General features: G+C 39.8%; 1 protein-coding gene across 5 annotated transcripts in view; it reads right to left on the bottom strand.

Moving 5' to 3' along the window:
- sox2 (SRY-box transcription factor 2) overlaps positions 1 to 7,241 on the bottom strand; it is a 152,821-nt gene that overhangs the window by 127,008 nt on the left and 18,572 nt on the right. The window contains exon 4 of one of the 5 annotated variants that reach the window (XR_006843522.1): positions 2,154 to 2,468. The exons of the other annotated variants lie outside the window; for them this stretch is intronic. The gene's annotated coding sequence lies outside the window, so the exon portion shown is untranslated. Of the gene's footprint in view, positions 1 to 2,153; positions 2,469 to 7,241 lie in introns of those variants that run through there. 5 annotated transcript variants of the gene reach the window in all.

Here is a 7,241-nt window from a genome sequence, read left to right as displayed (position 1 = left end):
TGAGCAGCGATGTCAGCAGGATAGCAGACACTCTCCTCTAAAAGGTCTCCCTCCTCTCATCAGGTATTACGTTATTTCAGATTTTCTTCTCCGTACTAATCAAGGATGTGACATTGCTGTACAGCAGAGAGAAGACTGGTGTGTTTTTTTCCCCCCTCCACGCATGCAAAGGTGCGACCTGTTAAAATTAAGGCTCTCTCCCTTCCCACATCACTTTAATTGGCTAAAATAATAGCCTTTCATCAATAGTGCCTTAAAAATGCCTGGCATCGCTGCTATTTCTCTCTCTCCGTCTCTATTTTTCACCTCCCCACCAACACACACACACACACACACATACATATACACACACCCCTTTTCCTTTTTTCTTGTGTTCTTTTATTCGGGCGAATCGTGGTCAGCGCAGCTCTCCGCTGAGGCCACACTTCAGCCAAGTCTTTGTGTTTCAGCATTAAGAAATTAGGATGGAGGCTTCACCACAGAGAGGCAGAGAGGAGAGGTCTCATTAGTCCTCAGATCACAAAGAGGGAGATTATCAGTCTGCACACAACAGTTAGAGATTTAAATGACATTAAAGGACATTAAATGGAGCGGCTGTCATTTTGATATGATACCTCTATCTGAGAAAAAAGACAAAATCCAGCGAGGAGCTTTTACCTTTTCAGCATTACAGTGCAGCTATGTGATACCGACATCACAGAGGCAAATTACAGTCATACAAAAGCTGACAGTATTTAAAAGAAAATATATTTTGAGTTTTTTTTTTTTAAGTCTTTCTACAATATTAGTGTGATGCTGTGTAAATATAAAAATAAAATCATGTTCAAAATAAGATAATTATTAAAGTTATAACAGGGCATTTATTATTATTTGCATGACAAGAATCATTACATTTTAACCCCCCACCCCACACACACACACACACACACGTAGAAATACTTATAAAACGGCTCAAATTGTTTGATCAAACCAGATGTTTTTACATTTATGAGAAAATGAAAATTCCTCTCTCTCTCAGATAGCAGACGGTCTTTGAAGATAAGTGAAAATCTGTGATTCTGTGTGTGTGTGTTGGAGTATAAGAGAGGTGGGAAAGAAAATGGTGAAATACATGTTTACCTGTGTTTGTTTTTCTCTCTGTACGTTCACTCTATGCACCGAACACAAATTCGCATCACGACATTCAGCTGCGCTGAAAGCCAACACGCTGCTCCTTGCCATCCACATGTAATTTCTAATGAATACATTTTTTTCCTTCCCTCTCTGTCTCTGCCTGTTTTAGGCCACAATCATTTGTCATTTCAGGAGCCCTTTTCATACATTTGCTGCAGAGAAACGCTCCATTATCCGGGCTGACTATCTTTTTTCCTGTCTGGAGTGTCTGCACGAAACAGACCAGCAGGGGATTCACACACACAAAAACACATTACAGTCAACCGACACACACGTCTTCAGTTGAAAGCGAGAGTGACAGATTTAAGGATGGCTGCTCTGAAGCCAAACTGACGGAAACGCTCTTTCATGCCGGCCAAATAATATTATTTTATGTGAGCGGTGAGGTGCTGATGCTGATTTATTGCACGGGCCAATAAAAACCTGTGTTAATTCCCCATAAAACTGTGCAATGCGGGACAAATGAGGGCAGTATAATGGAGTGTGATTAATCACATTACCGAGACATGGTGTGCTGACATGGACACACTGACACACACAGGTTATAATCCTGTGTCATAACTGTCAACCGAACAGTGGAATCACATTGAGTTACAGAAATGAACGGCTTCAACAGGCCACTTCATGAGAAAATAACACTCAAATTAGCAAGGAAATTAGACATGCAATGGAGTCATACTGTTTGTGTCATCCAATTAATTCACCAATTTTTCTTTCAGAAAAAGATAAAAAAAAATCTGCATTTGTGATACTTAAGATTCCCTTAAAGGATTTTGTAACATTTCTTTAATTTAGAAGAAATGAAACAGATTTGACAATGCATCTAAAAAAGCATTCACTACAAACAGATTTATCTATCAAATGAGTTGTGTCCTAAAATTGTACCAAAAATCATCAGTCCAGGGAAGCAGGATGCTTTTTTTCTGTCACTAACAACAAATGTAATATAAATCTGAGTCAATCAAAGCAGCCATACTTGGTGTTTATAATCAAATGACGTGATAAATTTTAAAACTCCAAATCTAGTTTTTAATCATTCAAGAAGGCAAACCATCAAAATTTCTTGTGATTTAGAATTTCAGGGATTGTTTCTTAATGTTGCCCACATCCCAGCTTGGCTCATGACCAGCACAGCACAGCACAGCACAGCACTGCAGAGCACAGAGGATGACTGAAGTCTAGTGCTGTGATGCCATCTATTGGAGTGCTGGCTGCCTCTATAACAGGACGAGGACAGGCAACAAGCACGCAGAGCCAGAGAGACCCAGAAAAAAAAGCAGCTCCATGGCCTCGTCCTGCTCAAAAGAAGAGGGAATTATGTTCACAGAATGGGTCAGACACGGCTCTACGAATAAATGGTAAGCAAATAAAAGTGAAGGCATGGTCAGACGGATCTGACAGAATTCATAAAATGTAAAGAGAAAAAATTGGAATCACAGATGTTAGCTTGTTTTTTTCTGTTTGTTTGTTTGTTTTACTGAAGTAAATTTTAGAACAGAAATTGTTGCATATTGCTGGACGAATGCTGTCATTGTCACAGTGTGTTTACAGACTCAAAGCCAGAAGAAAAAAAAAAGAAATGCACTGTAGTAAAAATTAAAACAGATGAATGAAGCAGCAACTGAGATTTAAGTCTTTTAAAACAACTGATCAATGAGATTTTGATTTTTGGCAGCAAAAACAATCTTACATGATCTTTTGTTTTGGAAGTCAGTCAGGATTCTGGATTACAGTGGAAGAAAAAAAAAACCTCCAGGATATTAAAAAAACAATAATAAAAGGAGCCAGCAGCTGGCTACGGGTTTGTGAAGTCCTGCTCTCAGCTACAACAAGGTGAAAGCTGTAATGCATTATTGTTTTACAGTTTTTAAATCTAAGCACCCTATAAGCATGTGTCGGATGTCCTCATCTGTTCCTGGTAATGCACATTAACACACCAGCAAAAACGCTTACACACTAGAATCTGATGGCATTTCTCAATATCTTACACTCAAGCTGCCAGTAGTGATAAAATGTCTCTGCTCAGTCTTGCAAAATCTGATGATGATATGAATGAATGATGAAATGATAAAATGGAATATCTCATATCAATTAAAAACAGACGTTTAAATGTGGTAAAAACGTTTATGAGATACTGAAGGTGTTCACTGAAATCCACACTCCAAGCAGCTCTAAGACAAAGGAAACGCACACACCACTTAGTGAAAACCTGGACAACATTAAGCCTGTGTGTAAACAATTCATTTACAAAAGATGCCTGTGGAAAGGTAACTGCAGGCGACAATGTTTTTCTGCAGTTATGCTCAGGAAGGAACCCCGACGCTGACTAGCAGATATGTGATATTAAAAAGAACCATAATGCTAACGATACTGACTGTTCAATCTTCAAAAACGATGTTTTCATTTCACTCTCTCTTTAACAATCCATTAATCTGCTGCTGATCGGGTAATCCCGTATTAAAGCTGATCTATTTTTAAGTGCAACATTCACGCTGCATACAGTTTGAACTGGTGTGTATTCACCTGCACATGCAGTATCTGAGAATGGACTCGGTTTGTGTATTGTTCTTGTGTGAGAGGTGCAAATTTCCACAGTGCAGCATGGTTTCTATATTCCAGATACCTCAGCACACAGGATCCAGTCTATAAGACCTCTCTGTTGTAGGAGTGCGATTAAGTTCTTCTGTGTGCTGGAGATAATGAAAACGATCCTCTTGTTCTGTCTCTCTCCCTCTCCCTCTATCTTTCCTCTACAGTGTCTCTCTCACTCCCTCGTCTCTTTATTCCCTTTGGTTTTACTGCAGGGGGCACTGATAGCACACTGCTCACACACACACACACACACACACACACCCCAAACAAATTCCTCACTACATCAATGCTGCTCCAGGACTACCTCCAATTCCAGCAAAACATGTCGCTGAAAAATAAAAGGCACTCTAAGATGTCATGTTTCATGGGGAGAATGTGCAGTCAACACTGAGAATAACGGCTCAGATGTTAAAAACAATAGTGCACTTCACAGTATCAAGATCTAAGATGTGTAGGCTGTGAAAATGAGTGCAAAAACTTAATAAAGGTTGAAAAGTGAAGCGCTTCTCACAAGGACAAGATGGGGGAGGGGGGGCACACGATGAACCAGGATCAATCAAGACCCATTAAAGGTTTGATGTATGGAGGCGGCTGATTTGACTTGACATAAACGAACACTAAACCTGCAAAGCTGGTCTCTAAATGGTGCTGATTGGCTCTCCTTATCAAAATGAGCTGCTTATAAATGTTTTCACCCTGATGATCATCAAGTGCAAATATTTCAAAATGGAGGGTCTTTTTTTTTTTCAAAAAAAATATGTCAGTATGTCATCCATGATCCTCATGTCATGAGTTAAAGAGATTTGTGAGAGACCAAAAGCCTGGATGTCTTCTTGGACCCCTAAAATCCAGTGAAAGCCAAGAGTCCTCCTCTATTCAAAGCAGCGTAGCCATTTGGTGAAAATATAAAACCACTGGTGTAGCAGCCTTGTGTTCAGCACCATGGACAGAGTCTACCAATGCTGCGGGAATTTTCTGCAAATTCAAATCACCTTCAGTGTCCTGACATGACAAACTGATTGTGTGGATTTTTTATGTAAATGTAGAATAAAAGTCATCTAAGACTTAGCTTTGTAGACACAAGAGACAAATTAAGGGAATAAACGAGCAGAGAAACTAATGGAGATGAATCATATTTTAGGGCTTTCGCAGTCATCAGATCTCAACCTCCGGTGTGTTTTCATGGTACACACGTGTTTCTTTTTCATGTGAATGTGAAACTATTGCCCTGTGCTTTAACGTTTAATGTTTAAAGTTGTATTTTGGCTAACGACACTTAAATGGTCTACAACCTCTACTGTTACTGATAGACAAAGTACAAAGCTGCACAGGATATTACTTCACATATCTCCCCCTATGGGTCTCCATCATGTCAATTTGTGTGCCTTCATATGAGGCTTTTTTCTTTCCACAGCACTTGCCTGTGGCATCCCAGCTCAAGGCTAAACACTGAATAGCACACATGAGGCTACATCATCAAGCGCCACATCTAGCCAATAGCAACACAACTCCACTGACCTTGTCTGAAAGGCCGCCGCACACTCCAAGGCCCCTACAAAACGTCCAGCCCTGTTTGTGTGTGTGCTGCTTCTCTGAAAGGACCTATTACACCGGCAGCATCATTTGCGGAGATAATGAAAGGGAAATATTGCTTTCAGTGTTAGTGTGGATTAATCATCTGAGACTGAGGCCAATTGGTGGAAAATACTAACCAACTGAAATTACTTATATGACATTAAACAAACTGGGTCTTTTAATGACTCCTACTAGATTCAGTTTCTGTTCGGCATCATGCTGTAAATATCTGCAAAAAGTCTCAGTTGGTTGTTCCCCACATGACAACTAAAGTACAAATAAAACTGGCTCAGCTTAAATATTGTGTATATGGTTAAACAATAAAAATATCAACACTGAATACTATCAGATGATATGTAAACCAGATTTTTCAGTTCCAATTCCATTTTTTGTGTCTAAAAAGATAAGAAAGAAAAGCTGTGGAGGGATTATCTTCCTAAGAGCCTGCTGAGTTTTAACCAGAATTTGACGGATTGTATTATGATCTGAAGAGTCAGAAACACAAAGAGATGTAAAACAGAGTTGTACTGGTTTGTGTTTACCTGTTCTGCCAAACTGCAACACATCAAAACACTCAGCTCTATCGGCCTTTAAAAATAATAGTAGTTATGTCATCCAATGCCACTCAATGAAAAACTTCAAAAGAAATCAAAAGCAAAGCTTCACAAGAGAGGTGATTTTTTTTTAAATGGACATGAATAAGGTGGTGCACAGGTGAAGAGAAAAAGCTCCCATCAATGGCCAACCATCACACTCAGACAGTTTGAAGATATTAAAAGTACCTCTTGAGTCAAATTCACCATTTAGTTTAACAAAACAGTCGCAGGTTATACTTGCAGAGACAAGCTGAGACGGACTGAGTGGCACCAAAAAAGGCGCGATTTGCAACTTCCCTGACGTTAGAGTTGACTTTGACTTGTCAGTTGTACTTTGAAAAGGCCAGTGGACTCAACAGGAGAAAACAAGCTGTAATATCAGATGTGTTGTTTCTGATTGAATTTAGTTCATTTGTTAGAGATCAACACACTGCAGTGTTTCTTATGACTGAGGTGTGAAAACCTATGCAGTAACTACAACCAAAGTACACTTGAAAGCTTCTGTAATCATTACTGTACGCCGAGGTCTAATACTTTTGTCCTCCTTACTTCACTCATCTATGCAGTTTGTTTTAGACCTTAGTTTCCTTTGTACATATTTGTGGTGTATGTGTATTTTAATATGTTCTTCTTATTTCGCTCTTCAACTGCATTTGGGCAGATTAAGATACAGCTTATTATTGTTTATATTTTGTATTTATGGTACTGTTTTGAATGGGTTTTTTCTTTTCCATGAAAGTTTTATTAGTTTGCAGTCTTTTATTAGTCCGTCAGTCTATGAGCAAAGCTACCTGTTCTCAAAGTGTCCATTTAGCATACTGACAGAAACTTAGTTCACTGACACACCTTCAACTATTGAAACCACTATTTTTCTCTTCAGATCTCATTGAATATTCAAGCTTGTCCACCTCCAGGTCCCGAGCCAGTGTTTGAAACCCACTTACATACTGTATGAAGGTGGCGGCCTTGGACTGCGAGGCCACTGGGTCTATCTGATAATTGACTGTCAAATAAAGCACTGTTCCTCTCTGGAGTCCTCTCTGACACCCACATCAATCTGTCTTCACTTAGAGAAGGCCTAGCCCAGCCCCTCCCTCCACCCTACCATTCATCCATCCACCACTTCATCCCTCGCCCCCCTCCCTCTTTCCTCTACACCCTCAGCCTCTCTCCCTCCTTCGTTCTATCCCATAAACACCACTTCTCTTGACATGCTAACAGCTGTTTGACAGTAATGGCTCTAAAAGCAGAGTGGGGTGCCAGTCGATGTGTGTGTGTGTGTGTGTGTGTGTGTGTGTGAGAGAG

Source organism: Scatophagus argus, chromosome 6 (assembly GCF_020382885.2).
Source record: "Scatophagus argus isolate fScaArg1 chromosome 6, fScaArg1.pri, whole genome shotgun sequence".
NCBI classification, from domain to species: domain Eukaryota; kingdom Metazoa; phylum Chordata; class Actinopteri; family Scatophagidae; genus Scatophagus; species Scatophagus argus.
Note: the sequence above shows the minus strand (reverse complement) of the source record. Positions and strands in the feature narration are given on the sequence as shown.